This window comes from Primulina eburnea, chromosome 6 (genome assembly GCF_022965805.1).
Source record: "Primulina eburnea isolate SZY01 chromosome 6, ASM2296580v1, whole genome shotgun sequence".
Taxonomy (NCBI): Eukaryota; Viridiplantae; Streptophyta; class Magnoliopsida; order Lamiales; family Gesneriaceae; genus Primulina; species Primulina eburnea.
The window spans coordinates 641,343-659,146 of record NC_133106.1 but is presented as its reverse complement, the minus strand read 5'-3'; positions in this window follow the sequence as shown (position 1 = coordinate 659,146).

Here is a 17,804-nt window from a genome sequence, read left to right as displayed (position 1 = left end):
CTTTGTTAAATTTGACATGGTGGTACTAAAAAAATTACGATGCATTTTATTAGTTAATAAATGTTGCAATACAAAGTAACGGATAAACAACAAGTACAAGTATTTGTAGAAATAAAGAAAACGCACGAGGAGGATATTCTTCGAAAAATACAAGACTCAAGAGTATGATAACCAAAATAATTAAAAATATCCTTGAGAAAGCCATCTTCTTTTTTCTTCGAAAAATTTGATGTTGAATAATTTTTAGAGAAGAAGAGAAAATTGGAGTGATTGAATGTGTTTGTGAGATCATATTTATAGGGCAAAAACTAGCCGTTTTTTTTTACCATTTATGACCGTTGGTGTACAAAAAAATAAAGGTATGTATTTGTATAATTTTATGGTAATAATATGGTATATATAATATTAGACATGTTTAAATAATTATGTATATCATATCATAATATTATAATGAGTGTCATAATTTATTTTGTTTAAAAATCTTATAGGCTTTTATACTTGTCGTATCCCTTACCGGGAGTGTGGGATGTCGTCTTAACATCCTCCCAGGATTTATAACAAGTTTATGAAAAATTTATTTTTATTATTTCTAATAATAACATTATATTGTATATTAAATAAATACACAATAAATAAATAATAGTAAAATAAATATTATTATTTTTGTTACCTTTTTCTTCTGTTTGGAGCTTGGAAAAGTATGTAGGACTTTTAGAGTTTCGTGCTGATAACGTGTTGTGAAAAAGTAAAAATTTATGGTAAAAGGTAAAAATCTCAAACTCTCAAAATTTACCAAACTACACACTTTATAATATTTTTTTCTCTACTCAATTATGATTTTCTTCACAAATGAGAGATCTATTTTTAGAGTTTCATTACACATAATCCAAAAAATAAAATACATCATTACCTACATCATCACACACAAATTTCTAATTTTACAACTCTTATTTTCAACATTCAAATATTCAACTATTACTTTTCAATATTCAAATCATTTATTTTCAACAAAAATAAAATTTTAGACAAGGATTTTTTTTAAAAAAATATAAAATAAAATTATACAAGGATTTTTTTAAAAAAATAATAAAATAAAATTATACAAGGACTTTTTTTTTAAAAAAATAGTAAAATAAAATTATATAATGATCTTTTTTTTTTAAAAAAATAAAATAAAATTATACAAGGATCTTTTTGGAAACCCCAAATAATAAAATATCCAAAACAACCCATTTTTAATAAAATAAAATAATTATATTCCTAAAAGACAATTGAATGCATAATTGCTCCAGGCTGAATCTTTTAATTGTCTTTCACACATTCTCAGAAAATGTATCCTAATCACTTTTGTGACAAAGTATTTTGTGTAACATAAACATAAAGATTCAATATATTAGATATAATTGTTATCTTAAATATTGTAATACATTGTCACAACATGTATTAGATATAAGTGTTATCTTAAATATTGTAATACATTGTCACAACATGAATTAAAAAAATATAACAAATATAAATAACTTTAATTAAAGGTAAAACAGAGATAAATACGCACAAGTGTGTTACGAGTGTGCAAGGTCAAAATAATCACTAGAAAAGAAATCTTGTTTACAAAATCAATACCAGTGAAGAAACGAAAACTATCTTCCTTAACAAGTCAAGTAAGTAAATCGTGTCATAAAATATCAATAATAGAAATAACCAAAACAAAATAATGCAAATTTGTGTGGCCGAACTACGTACGAAGTAACAAAATAACTATTCAATCAACACTTTGTAAGAGTGAGTCTTTAAATATCTCCATCACATCACGGCAATACATTGAAACAACGTTACTTTGTCTTTGTGAGTTTTTAAGAAAATTCTCTTTGTTCTATCATATCTCGCTCGTCTCGTTTTTTTTTGGTACATCAATTATTTTTCAATATATATAGACTTGCATTGATCTTGTTATGATTCTTTGAATAGCTTCTTACGAGATAAAGAAAGTGGTTTTTCATTAGGAAACAATTTTTTTTAAATATTAAAAATCAAATCTAGAGTCTAAGAAACTCAATATTCTAGAAATACAACTTTTATGAAAAATCTTATTAAAAAAAGAATTTAGCAGACAAATTGTGTTTTGCAAAGCAATACACATTTCCTTCAAACTCTATTTTTTGTATTTCTCGACAAAATAAGCACAAATAAGTCCACACAAGTTGATTCAACTTCAAGAAACTCCCCCTGAATTTAATAGCATGTCTCTACCTGAATTTGATAATGTTAGCTAGAGGTTGGTAATGACTATGGGTGAGAAAAAATAGTGAAATATCGAAATACCGAAAAACAGTATCGAAAAATACTGAACTTACCGAAAAAATCGATATACCGAAAATTTCGGTACGGAATATTTTTTTTCGGTATTTCGGTATATACCGAAAATAATTTTTTATTATTTTATTTTAAAATTTAAGTTCGGTATACCGAAAAAATATCGGTATACCGCGAATGTTTTCGGTATACCGACATTTTTTCGGTATACTGACAAAATTTTCAGTGTCGGTACGGTACCGGTATGAATTTTTTTCATACCGAAAATTCGATATACCGAATGTGTGGTATGAAAAAAGTTCATACCGGTACCGTACCGACACCGAAAATTTTGTCAGTATACCGAAAAAATGTAGGTATACCGAAAACATTCGCGGTATACTGAATTTTCGGTATCGGTATGGAAAAATTTCATACCGATATTTTCGGTACGGGATACGTTACCGTAGTTCGGTACGCTATGCCGTACCGTACCCACCCCTATTAATGACCGCATGTGTAATGCCCAAGATTTAATATCGTATTAAATTACGATTATTGATTTTTAATCAAGACGATTATGAAAGGACTAACCGAGACACGAATGGAAAGTGTGCATGTGAGATTGTTTGTGCGAGAGCCGAAGGACTCGCGCATATGCACGAAGATTAGGCGCGCATATGCGCGAGCTGTGCGGAAACCAAGGAGCCAAGATCGAACCTTGCGCGCACATGCGCAACGTAAAGCACGCACATGCGCGATAGGTCCAGTGGGGTTGGCGCATATGCACCGAGAGAGGCGCGCATATGCGCGAGTGTAGTTGGGCACGAGACAGTAGGTCTCGCGCATATGCGTGGCGATGGGGCGCGCATATGCGCGAGCTGCCGAGAAGCCGAGCAACGAGACCAGTAGGTCTCGCGCATATGCGCCGATGATGTCGCGCATATGCGCGAGACATGTAATATGTGGGATGGGCCACTCGTCCTTGTGCATGTACGTGGATGTGTATATATATATATATATATATATATATATATATATATATATATATATATATATATATATATATAAACACGAATTCTTCATTATTCAGAAGAAAGAATCGAGAAAAAGGTTTCTGAAAAAGGGTTGAAAATGCTTATGCCTTTGGTGAGAAATCCGTCTATCCGATTTTGAATCCGATTTCGGTATTGAGTTCCTATCGACGTAGGCTACAACTGGACGTAAGTTTTGCTACGTTTTGATCTGTTTTCAAATTATGGTATTGTCAGAATCTGATATGATTCATATATGATGTTCTTGTCATGTTAGACATCGTATAATTGAAACCGGATTGAAGAACAAATACCATATGAAATTGTTATGATTTTTGGAGTAGTTTTGGAGTCGATTTGATATCAGAATTGAATTGTTATTGATTATGAGATGTTGGGATTGATATCTGATTAATATGGTAGTGCTGGATATATTGAAATTATGATGTTATGTTGTTGAAACAGAATTTGACTGAATTCTGATTATATCCAGTATGGATTGAATGGTGTATTGATACCGTACCCTCGATATTGTTATTATCAGATTAAGTATTGACAGGCTTGGGGTTCGAGACTGCGACCGAGTCAGAGTATCAGAAAGAAAGGTATAAATTAATGTGGAGTTGGGATTGCACAACTCGAGTGAGGTTTGACTCGAGTTTCCCTAAATCACATACTTAGTTTATTACATTGATATTTGTAATTGATGACATTGATGTTTGTAGTCTATTGATTTATAGCCACTGCATGTATTGACTACTGAGTCGTTTAGTCATTGGCTGATTCGCCTAGTCACCGGCTGATTCGTCTGGTTATTGGCTGATTCGTCTAGTTATTGGCTGATTCGTTTAAACTTTGACTGATTCGCTTAATTACTGGCTGATTCGTCTAGTTATTGGCTGATTCGCTTAATTCTTGACTGATTCGTCAATTCTGCGGCTGTTTCGCCCAAACACTGGATATATGAATTATATCGATGCCGTGTAGGAATTGATTCATTCCTATCGACTGAGATTCGATATAATTATCAATATCCAGAAATTGGGATCCCTAGGTTAGAGTTGAGTCGAGTCTGAGACGACATGTTGTTTGAGTCGAGTCTGAGTGTGATTCATTGCTTGATATTGATTTATGTTTCTGATTTGATACATGTTATGAATATTTCTTATATGCTTTTGAATATGCTTTTATATGATTGCATGTTTACATTGTTTATACTGGGATGTAATTCTCACCGGAGTTATCCGGCTGTTGTCTTGTTTTGTATGTGTGCATGACAACAGGTGGGGCTGGATCAGGGTCAAGAAGAGGATGAGAGAAGACAGTTAGCGTGGAGATCCGGACTTAGGACTATATCTGTTATATCACCTGAGATGTAGTGAAGAAACAATAGTTATTATGATTTCTTGTTGTACATGACTTGTACTTAGATCTGATTAGTGATCTTGTAAATGAGATAAGACTTATTTCATATGTTGCGTACTCTCGTGTTTTAAAAAAAATTTAGACCCTGTTTATTTTAATTGATTAATTATTCCCAGCAAGTGATTAAGATTTGAATTAAGTTCGGGTCCCCACAACATGACTGAAATTGTACACTTTATCATGAACAAAAACTTTTCCAAATTTTCTTGATCTTTCGTCACCTACATCGGGTGAGAGCTTGTTGTAAAACACAAGAACATTCTTACGATGGTACGAAACTACTGTAGAAACAGTCAAAAATAGCTCATGAAGTTTGAGGAAAGCCACCAGATTCTGCCTAACAAAGACATCTGTACTCACGTTCTTCTCATCAATGAACTCTCGGGTGGCATACACAGGCCACTTAATCAGAGATTTTTTAGTGTAGAACTTAGTTGAGAATTCTTTCCTCAAATCATAGTCTTTGTTGTGTTTTGTTTGGAATTCCATCAATATCACCCACAACATCTTCATTGTCAACATCATTATCAGCACTATCATTGAATTTTTCATCAATAGAGATGGAAGATGAACTGTTGGAGGACTCAAGTATGTTGTCTACAAATTCTTTTTTCATTTCTACATCAGGTTCATCTTCATACTCGCCAGGAGTAGATACAAAGGTGACGCCCTTGTCTTTCTTCAATTTTACCAAAAATTAGAGTGATCTCTTCCTCATCAAAAAAAAATTTGGTCCCTCGGAAACACAATGTGCAGTAACACTTTGATAAATCAGATGTTCATCACCTGAAAAACTGCTTTCAATAGTAGGTGTGGACTTCTTGTTGTCCACATGGTGTGGACTTCTTGTTGTCCACAAACTCATACTCTACATCATCCGAGTCATCACCAGATGTGTATTCAGGGTCAGCCAATGATGTTCTCAAAAATCATTCGTCATTGTGGCGAAATCTTTTGGACGGAGTGTGATCAGGGTTGTATCATGCTTGTCACTTTGAACGGCGGACCGAAGGTGGTGGAAGGAACATTTGGTTCAACACAAAAAAATCGAGCTGATTTTCGATGTCGATCTCATTCTCGGGTTTATCTCGAGCAATCTTTTCAATAGGATTATGGAACTCCGGTGCGGGAAAAATTTGCAGGGCCGATGTATGTGTATCATCTTCCAATGTTGTCACACTGGGGGGGGGGGGGATCATCTTTATAGCCCATCTTGCTTTGAATATCATGGGTGTCAAAACCTTATCCTACCATTAGTGAGTTTGGAGAGAGTGAGAAATATTAGGGAAGATAGCAAAGAAATTCGAACGAAATTTTTGGAGAGAGAGAGAAATATTAGGGAAGATAGCAAATAAATTAGGAATACAATTCAAATAGCAGATGAATTTCAAGATAATCAAATCAAAGAAAGATATAGGGTGAACAATATATCCGCTGAACTGATAAATAACTCTTCATCTCCTAACTGATTGTTGAAGAACTTACCTACGGTAATAAAGTTTAATGAGTATTTTCTAAAAAAACATTTTAGGAAAAATATCGACATAAATAAATAAATAATCCACGTAATTGATTTTCAAAATAATTTCAAGATTTAAACTTCATGTCGGCTTAACTCCAGTAAACCATCAAAGATAATAAATATTTGATTTTAGAAAACAGGGTTTTTCACCATATGTTCCCTGTTGAAAAACTGATAACACCGTGAGCAGAAAATATTCACAAACCTATGTATACGCTTGACCTAATTATGCCTAAAAACATAATGGAACATAATAAAAATATGATAAAATGTGTGTGATGTGTTCAATTGTGAGGTGTTTCACCGATGTTGGCAACATCTCCTGGCATCATTCCCAATCTGTATTTTTCTCTTTTCAAAAGTTGTAGATCACACTAAAAGAACGGTATTCATTGGACTCTTCTAGTTAGCTTTTTTCATTTTCTTTACTCTAGTTTCTCCCAATCACTTTTCACATGGGAAAAAATCGTGGAATACACGAACACCCAGAATCATTTTGTGACTATAACAGAGTATTCACCATAACCAAGTTTTTGATTGAAATTTTGAGAGCAACTGAGAGCACATTAGGAAATTATCCAACATAGTACAAACATCACATAGGAAAAAAATAAATGAAAAGTGCAGAATGTCTGTCTAATGTCCTAAAAATACACATTCATGTTATGTATTGTCTTAGATGTCATAACATCCAAGACAACATCCGTGAGTGATCTGAATGTGCACATGCTGAAAGATTTCCTAAGATTGGAATATCTCTTAAATGTAATGCTTTTGTGAATATGTCCACCAATTGATTATTAGTCCCAACAAATTCCATACACATCAAACATTACTCCACTAAATCTCGAATAAAATTATGTCTAATGTAAATGGTTTTTGTTCGAGAGTGTTGTATTGAATTTTTGAGATATGAATTGCACTTGAGTTATCACAATACACGATGAGATTCTCACTCTTAAGGCCACAGTCTTCTACCATTTGATTCATCTATAGAAGTTGATGGCAACAACTCCCAACTACTACATGTTCAAATTCAACAATCGAGAGTTACACACAGTTTTGTTTCCTACTATATCACGAAACTAAGTTATTTCCAATGTAGAAACAACCTCCCGTAGTGCTTTGTCTGTCGTCTAAATCCCCTGCCCAATCGGCATCACTAAATCCTATTAGATTGGTATTGGTTTCCCTGGTTTACCAAAATACCAGATCCAATGTTCCTGCTATGTATCGTAAGATACATTTCATAGATGTTAAGTTTTTGATTTTGAGATTTGATTGATACATCGCACACAAACAAACAATAAACATGATATCTGGACGACTTTGCATTCAAATATAGAATGCTACCAATGATGTTGCGGTACAGTACGTTATCGACACCTTCAACAACATCATCTTTGCATATTTTCTCACTAGGCCCCATGGGATTTTTCATGTGTTTAAGGTTATACGACATAATTTCTTCACTAAATTCTTTGCATAATTGCATTGACATAAAAAAATTCCATAATGTAATAACATTATTTGAATAACAAGGAATAAACTTAAATCACCTACTATGCTCATTTCAAATTTCAAAGACATACATTTAACAAAATTATCCACATGCTTTTATGAAAAAACACCGAAAATAGTATCATCTACATAAACTTGACATAGGAGTATATCATGCTTCTACTTTGGAATGAAAATATTTTTATCAAACTCACCACGTTTGAAGTAAATCTGAAGTAGATAATCAATCAACCTACTATACCAAGTACGTGGAGCTGTCCATACAATGGCTTCTTCAGCTTTTAAACATAGTCCAAGTGATGTGGATTCTCAAATCTTTTTGGTTAACTCACATAATGTTGGAAACTTAATTTCGGATTTTGACAAATTGAGCTTGAAAAGGTTGAACAACTGATCAAGAAAACTGAATGTAACTTAACTGAAAGATTCGTAAACTGATAGTTGCCCGAACTGAAGATTAGTGCGCATATAATCAAAGGCAACTGAACTGAGCTAATTGAAATATGTAGTCAACTGGATGATCAGTTGGAACTGATCAGCTACACTACAATCAATTGAGAGCAATCAGTTAATACTATCGGCTTTGTCATCTGATAAATCAGCTTGAAAAGTCTCGGTTAAGGAACGTAACTATCAACCGACAACTGTACAAGAGCATACTGCAACATGTAGTGGGAACGCTGAATTTTCAGAAAATCTACAGTGTACAATTGTCAGAATAATGTTGACGTGGCTATAAAACAGATATAAATATCAAATGCATTCATTGTTACTGTTGGAAGCAAAGCCTATAAAAAGCCGAGAAGATCAGCTGAAGAAGAGCAGTGGTGAAAATCGTGCAATCGAGTAATCAAGTAATCAAGCAGAACTATGTGCATACTCTTTCAGTTCAAAAATCTCTCAAAAGCTCATGCTTAGCATACACATTCATAGCTTTCAGGCTATACATTGAGCTTAAAAGCACAAACAATCAATGTTGTATTATTCGATCTTGTAGAGATTAGTTGTGTTAAGAAAGTTACATATCAGTTTAACACTCATATATTGTACTGAACTAAGAGTTTCAGTTTTGGCAATGTTAAGTCCAAACTGAAGTGGGATTGTACAATGTGTTGTATAAATCAAAGTCTTTTAGTGAATATCATATCTTCGAGATAGAAGAAGTGACGTAGAAGTGTTTGAAATCTCCAAACATCCACAAATCTTGGGTCCTTTAATTTCAGTTTTTATTCTTTCTGTCATTCAGTTTATTTCCGCACTTTTATCAAGTTAACTGATTGAAATTGACAACAAGATTCTCGAATTCAGTTTATCACTAAACTGATTCATAAATTGAAGAAGTTGTATCAACCACCCATTTCTAAACATTTTTTTTCACTCCCAACCAATCCTAACAAGTGGTATCAGAACAGTTGAATCTTGTTCCTGAATATTCCTATTTACAAAACTGATTACCATGTCTTCCCTCAAAAAAATTCCAATGTTTTCTAGAGAAGAATTTGACGACTGAAATATTAGAATGCAAGCTCATCTAACTGCACAAGATGATGATATGTGGTACGTTATCACTGACGGACCCATGAAAATACTAAAAGCAAACAATGTTATTGCTATAACTGATGGTGTCACCACACTGCATTGAAAAGCCCAGAGAAGAATGGACATCATAAGACAAAATAAAAGCCAATTTGGATAATGTGGCTAAAGACATCTTGTACAAAATGCTGGATGAAATTAATTTCAGCAAGATAAAGATGTGAAAGACTTCAAAAGCAATCTGGGAGAAGTTGATTCAGATCTGCGAAGGTAATGAGCAAACCAAAGGAAACAAACTCTCAGTTGCTGTTCAGAAGTTCGATAATATTAAAATGAAGACTGGAGAATTTATGAACGAATATGATGAGAGAGTCAGCAGCATCATAAATGAACTGAATGCACTTGGAAAAGTGTATTCAAACAAAGAAATCGCTCTGAAGGTGGTCCGAGGTCTTTCCAAGGAGTGAGATGTTAAGACCATGGCCATGAGAGAATCAAAAGACCTGAATAAGGTCAAACTACACTATTTATTTGCTGATCTAAAGGACTATGAGTTTGAATTGCAAACAAGAGAAGGAGAACCTTATACACCAGCAGCTACAAATGCTCTTAGTGCTGTCAAACTGGAACCAACTAGTTCAGTTGAGAAAACTACTGATCAGTTAAGTAATGATGCTATGTCATTATTTGTCAAAATTTTTGGAAGATTCATGTGGAGAAATCAATGTTCTTTCCAAAGACAATATCAGAGGAATAATACTAAGGAAGAACTAAATGCTTGCTACAACTGTGGCAAGACTGGACACTTTATTGCTGACTATCCTAAATCAAAGAAGGATAGTCGATGCTCAGCTGAAAAGAAAAAGAAATCATTCGAGCACGGGAAAAGAGCTAAGGATGATAAGAAATCATTCATAAAGAAACACGAAGTTCTTCTAGCTGAGGAAAGTATAATTAAATAGAAATCTCGTTAGTGAAGTCACCCTCAGATCCCCTCCACCTCTTTTTTCATTACTAATGGAATATTCCAGAGCAAGTTGGGTTGGGGTAGAGAGCCGGGCTATGTTATCATGGCGGAAATGAACGAAACGGCAGCTAAGAACCTTTATTCGAGACCATTAGTAGGTTTTGAATGAGAGAAAAAAGTGAGGAATCCTCTCCAGCTGATGTTGCGGCGTCTTGGCTTAGTCCATGACCTTCGCTCTCCCACCCTAGGTGGATTATATAAGGGAAGAAACTGATAGCGATGAATGAGAATCTGAGAGCTCGAGCAGCTCCAGCGATGACGAGGAAGTGAAATAACAATGGCTAATGACACATAACTAGAATCGACCAGCGAACATGTATTCGATTTCAGTTCAACTGACTTTACACGTGAAGAACTTATTTCTACATCACATGATATGGTCAACAAGTATGACAAGCTTGCCCTCTCATTTGAGAAGGACAAAGCAAAGCAAATTGATCCCAAAGGCAATAAAACTGAAATTGATGAATCAGTTTAACTGTTGAGTCTTAAACAGAAGATTGCTGAGATGAATGCTGAAAGAAGCAAAAATCAATCCACAATTCAGCAGTTAACGCTTGAGAATTCAAAACAAACCGAGCTTATTCAGGCATGAAATAAATCATCAATTGCACTAGCTGAAATACATGATATGTAAAAATCAGTTACTGATAAAACTTGTTTAGACTTAGCACTTAGCAGCCAAGATGAAACTTCTACCAGTGATACGAAGCCATAACTGAAAATATGAAAAGGGAAATATATTCACTTTTTCAAATCAGTTATGGTACAAGAACAACCTGAGTCGATTAAACCAGTTCACCAGCCTATTGAAAATACGAACAAGGCTAAAAGGTATGGAATTGACTATAGCCCTAAGAGTTCAACTGACTCGTGAAGCTGGTCATCTAAAAGGTTCAGCTATAAATACCAAAACTCACCAAATAGCTATTCCAATTACTATAACTGTAAATCAGTTCAGAAAATATATATGCTGAACAACCAGTTGAACAAGGCTAAATCACATATTGTTTCATTTGCACAAAACACACCAAGCACACACAAGTCGGGAAAAACCATTTAGAACACAACAACTAGAAAGTCAGTTAGACTGATCCAAGTCTATGATCCTAAAGGACTAATCAGTTTAGGACCCAAATAGATATGGGTACCAAAATTATTCATTGTGTGTGATTGCAGGTGACAGATACAACCGAAGAATCAATTTGGTATCTGGATAGTGGATTCTCACGATATATGACAGGGGATGCTGAACTGCTATCCCAACTGATCAAATACACTGGTCCAAACATCAGTTTTGGAGACAACTCTAAAGGTAGAACCGTGGATAAAGGTAAGCTTATCCATGATAACTTTACTATTAAAGATATTTTGCTAGTTGAGAATTTGAAGTATAACTTGATTAGTATTAGTCAGTTATACGGCAATAATTTCTTAGTTCAGTTCAACAAACACACTTGCACAGTTAAAAACTCGACTGATGAGATCATTCTAACTGGCAATCGTTGTGGGAATACTTACAAAGTCAGTTGGACTGATCAACCCAATACACCAGTTTGTTTTATAACTTCAAAATATTCTGAAAACTAGTTTTGGCATAAAAGGTTGAACCACTTAAATTTTAAGTCTATTGCTCATTTGAATAACCATGATCTTGTAACTGGTTTGGCTAAGATTGATTTTTCAAAAGATAAAATTTGTTCAGCATGCCAATTTGGTAAACAAGTAACATCTTCATTTAAAAACAAGGGTAGTAAATGAACTACACCTTGATAGTCGTTGATGATTAGGGGGAATGAAATACACCTTGGTAGTCGTTAATATATCCAGATGCTTAGAACTGCTACATATGGATATTTTTCCAGTGAAATACACCTTGGTTACTTGGGTTATTTTTTTAAAATCAAAAGACCAAACTGCTACACAATTGATCAAGCTTTTCAAAAGATTATAAAATGAAAAATCAGTTGGTATTGATAGAATAAGGTATGATCGAGAGACTGAATTCATCAATAAAATCTTTCACAATATTTAGAAAATACTGGGATCAAGCATGAGCTCTCAACAACAAGAACTTCTCAGCAAAATGGTGTAGCTGAGAGAAGAAATTGAACCCTTAAAGAAGCTGCTAGAACAATGCTTGCTGATTCTGGTATTTTTCAGAAGTTTTGGGCAGAAGCAATAAACACTGCATGTTATACTCAGAACAGATCAATTATTAACAAAAATCATTTAAAAACGTCATATGAAATCTGGCATTGACATAAAAGTGTGGTATCTTACTTCAGAATATTTAGCTGTAGATGTTTTATTCACGATAATGACAAAATTCATTTAATGCAAAATCTCTAGAAGGAATATTTCTAGGTTATTCATCAGTTATAAAGCTTATAGAATATTTAATAAATGCACTTTGAATGTAGAAGAGTCCATTCATGTTGTATTTGATGAATCTGTGCTAACTGATAAGCCAACTGATCCAGTTGAGCTAGTTGATCACTTTACAGATATAAGTTTGGAGGATGATAGTGAAGAAGAAGTTCATATCAATCGAGATCTCCTTCGAACACCTGAACCAGATATACTAGATCAATAAGTTGAACAAGAAATTGTTCCTGATCATTAGTTGGTGGAGCAAAATGATGAAATTCAAATACCAACTGAAGCAGCAACAACTGAAACTGAAGAAAACGTTCAGTTACCAACTGAACCAGTTGCTGAAATCGATCCAATCAATTCTGAATACAGATGGAAGAAATCACACCCATTAAAATTGGTGATAGATAATCCATCCGACCCGGTAAGAACTCAGAATCAAATGATTAATTTATTTATTCATTCAATTTTTGTTTCCTAATTAGAACTAAAGAAAACTGATGAAGCTCTTGTTGTTCCTAATTGGATTAATGCTATGCAAGAATAGATAAATTAATTTACCCATAACAATGTCTGGAACTTTGTTCCAAGACCGACTTCTAAAACCATTATAGGTACAAAGTGGGTCTACAGAAACAAACTGAACGAAGAAGGTTCAGTTGTGCGCAACAAAGCGAGTCTTGTAGCACAAGGATATAGGCAAGAAGAAGGGATAGATTACGACGAGACATATGCATTAGTTGCACGACTAGAAGCAATCAGAATATTCATTGCTTATGCCTCAAAAATCTACCAAATGGATGTCAAGAGTGCATTTCCAAATAGTCAGTTGCAGGAATAAGTGTATGTTGAAAAACCACCAGGTTTTATTAATCACACTCTTCTTGATCATATTTATCATTTGAACAAAGCTCTATATGGTCTTAAACAAGCTCCAAGAGTTTGGTATGAAACACTTTCAAAATTTCTAACCGATCATGATTTTATTGTTGGATCACTTGATAAAACTTTATTTAAATTTTCAAAGAAAAAATATATTTTACTTGTGCGAATATATGTTGATGATATTATTTTTGGTCAAATAACCCCAAATTATGTGAGAAATTTGCCAAGTTAATGCAGAAAAAATTCGAGATGAGTATGATGGGTGAACTGACATTCATTCTTGGTCTGCAAGTGAAGTAACTAGAAACTGGTACTTTTATTAGTCATACCAAATACAGTAAGGAACTGCTTACGAAATTTGGCATGAAGACATGTTCAGCTGCAAGTACTCCCATGAACTCATCGATTAAATTAGATAAAGATGAAGGGGGAATATCTGTTGAGACGACAATCTACAAAGGTTTAATAGGTTCTTTGTTATACCTAACTGCTAGTCCTCATGATATTGTATTTGTTGTTTGTATGTGTGCTAGATTTTAGGCAGATCCTAAGCAATCACATTTTTCAATTGCCAAACGCATATTGAAATATCTTAAATGCACACAAAATGTGGGCTTATGGTATGCTAAGGACTCATATTTCAATTTAGTTGGCTATTCAGATGCAAATTATGCAGGATGTAAGCTTGATCGTAAAAGCACCAATGGATCATGTCAGTTTCTAGGAGACAGATTGATTTCATGGTTCAGCAAGAAGCAAACATCCATAGCTACTTCCACAACTGAAGCAGAATATCTAGCGGCTGGAAGCTGTTGCGCTCAACTGCTCTGGATTCAGCAACAACTGAAGGATTATGGAGTCATTGTAGAAGAATCACCAATATTTTGTGACAATACAAGTGTAACGTACCGTACTTTTAAACATACTTAAAATTTGCGAAAAAATAAAAATTTTCTTAAATAATTAATAAACTTTCAAATTGCGAAAAAAATAATTTGCTCGTCTAAAAATATTTGAAATAAAACAATTACAAACAAAGTTTGCAAGAAGTAATCGTTTAAACATCGTAAACAATCTCATGAAAACCAGAGTATTTGAAACATGCATAAAGTCTTAAAAATGTAGGCGGTCCTCGGGTTTAGCCTCCGCGTAATATGAGCCGGCTCATTGGTCCCCACGCCTCATCTCCTCAAACTCGTCCTCACCTGCATCGATCAAGTCTAGTGAGTCTAAATACCTAACATATATAAACTGAGAATAACAAGTAATACATAATATAATCACGTGCATTTTAAAGTAGGACATACATACTTAAACTTGAACGTACTTGCATAAACAAATATGTGTCATCATATCGTAAATTTCATAAACATACTTGCATCATACATACTAGAACATACATAAACATCATCATTTTGCGTAGAGATATGTTTCAAAGCAAGTGACACATGCATAAATGCGCCTGATCAGACTAAACCACAGTACTGGGCTGGCAGGGATGTCCACTACCACATACAAGAGATCCCCGTCATGCTTTACCGGGTGGATTGGTCTCTGGTCATTCTTTACTGCTTTCCAATCCTGATCTAAACCAGGTCATGCTTTACCGAGTGGATTGGTCCCTGGTCATACTATACCACTTTCCAATCCTGATCTAAACCCGGTCATGCTTTACCGGGGTGGAGAGGTCACCGGCCACGTTTAACGGCTTTCAAACCCGTTCATATTTGGTCACAAGACATTTAGCATACGTCAAAAACATAAAATATTTTCTTTTGCACATCGAACATACTTACATATCATTGAGAGATTCGTTGGATCTCGCTCGGGGCTCCTGCTGCACATACATACTAGTACGTTATCCCAAAAACTTTGAAATTCATAACTTAACCACACCAATAAACTCGCCACCGAAGATATTAAATAACTTATGACTTTCTAGACCCGTCGGGACTTGACCACGTTTAATCAATATACTAACCCATGACTCGAACCTCGAAACAATCTTGGCATGGATTAAGAAATTTTCCAGGCAATGGAAGACACAAACCTCGCTTAAACCATAGTTCAATGTTCCCCAATCAAACTTCGTAACATCTAGACTAACTTTCACTATGCTTGGACATAACGATGTAATAGTACCAAAAGAAGCAATATCACCTAAATTCGAAGCCCGAAAAACGCCTAGGCGCTACATTGTAGTGCTACGACGTTGCCTGATGCAAAACTGCAGCGCTGCAGTGCTCCTGGTGCAGCGTTGCGGCTCTAGTCCTTCGCGAATTCAACCCCAAAAAGCCATCTTCTACCCCTTCCCTTCCTTATGCCTTCTAATGCCACCAAACTCATATCGACTCGAAAAAAAACACCGAAAGATGACTAATCACACCACATGACCCCACCTACACAGCAAGGAACACTCGGCGATTCCCAACGAAGCATGCAACAAACAATTTTCAAGAACACAATCAAGAACACGTTCTCATAAAATCGTAGTTTGAGCAGTCCCACAAAAATGATCATAACTCACTAGTTTCTGGTCCAAAAATTACGAATTTACTGTGAAATCGAAGGTATCAAAGAGGACTACGTTTTATATGTTGAATGTTTTTCCAGAAAGTCGACCAAAAATTCACAGTACACGAAATGATATTAGACTCTCTTTTTAGATCTAAAATTTTGATCAAAAATCGTTTCAAATCATTTTGCTCAAACTTTTGCACAATATACATGGAGTTTGTACACAATAAACAACAAAATATATAATATGACGAGATCAATGCAGAAACGAAAGAATATACATGCCTTTGATGAATATACTCGCGAAAGGACGATACCGAAGCGGAGAGAATGCGAGGGTTGATCCAAGACGATCTGTGGCACTTTTCTTACAACAAAACCAGCGTGAATCTAAGAAAATTGTATGGGATGGGGAGATATGGAGGCTGCTTAAAAGGAGCACTCAAGAACCCTATAATTTATACTCTCAAAAATGAAAATGAAAATGAATGGGAAGCAATAGTGTGTGTATATGCATGTACGCGTGTGTGAGTTTCTGTAACGTGTATGTGAGTTATGGGAGGGAAATTAAGGGGTTTAATTAGGATATTAAAAATACTAATAACCAATAAGTATGCTACATAAAATACTAATCCCCCACTAAGTATAATAGCATTCCTAAATTTGAAATAAAATACATATGTGTTAAACTTTAAAGGTTTAAAATCTTAAAAATCACCTAATAAATAAATTAGGCTTTAAAATGCTTAAAAACTTAATAAATAATTTAAAATGACACTTTCATGACTTGAAATAAAATATCACGTTTTATAAATCGCCCAAAAACTTACAAGTCGTCGGTCTCATTTTCCCCGATCCCGCATCGAATAATCGCCTGAAACATAAACTCAAGAAAATAATTTAACGTGCATCACATAAATATAAATAATTTAAAATAATACAAATTCATAAATCATGCATCGCTGAATTTTTTTTAATATTAAATAATTAATTAACAATTTAAATAAATACATGAATTTTACGTGTACTGATTTTGGGCTCTAAAATTCCTTCCCCACTTAAATAAATTTTTATCTCGAAATTAAATCTTACCAAACAACTGCGGGTAGCGATTCCTCATATTTGCCTCGGCCTCCCCAGTGGCCTCCTCCACTGATTGATTCAGCCACCGGACTTTGACCAACTTGATCTCTTTGTTCCGAAGTCTCTGCTCCAGTTTGTCTAGGATTTGGACAGGTCTTTCCTCATAGGATAGATCTAGAGTCAACTGCAACGACTCAAAACTCAAAACATGTGCAAATGATACGTTTTCCAAAAACTAACATGTAAGGAGACATCCCTATTGGAGTTTTGTAAGTAGTCTGGTAAGCCCAAATGCATAATATAGACGAAGGCTCCAATCTTTTCTTCTCGGATTGACGGTCTTCGCTATGATAAACTTGATCTCCCGATTGGAAACTTTAGCTTGACCATTCATTTGTGGATGATAGGCAATGTCCACTCTATGATATACCCTATATTTTTTCAACAACACTTCAATTGTTCGATTGCAAAAATGAGTTCCTTTATCACTTATTAGTACCCTTGGTATTCCAAACATGCTGAAAATATTTGACTTGATGAAACCTGCCACTACTTTAGAATCATTTGTCTTAGTGGGTTTTGCTTC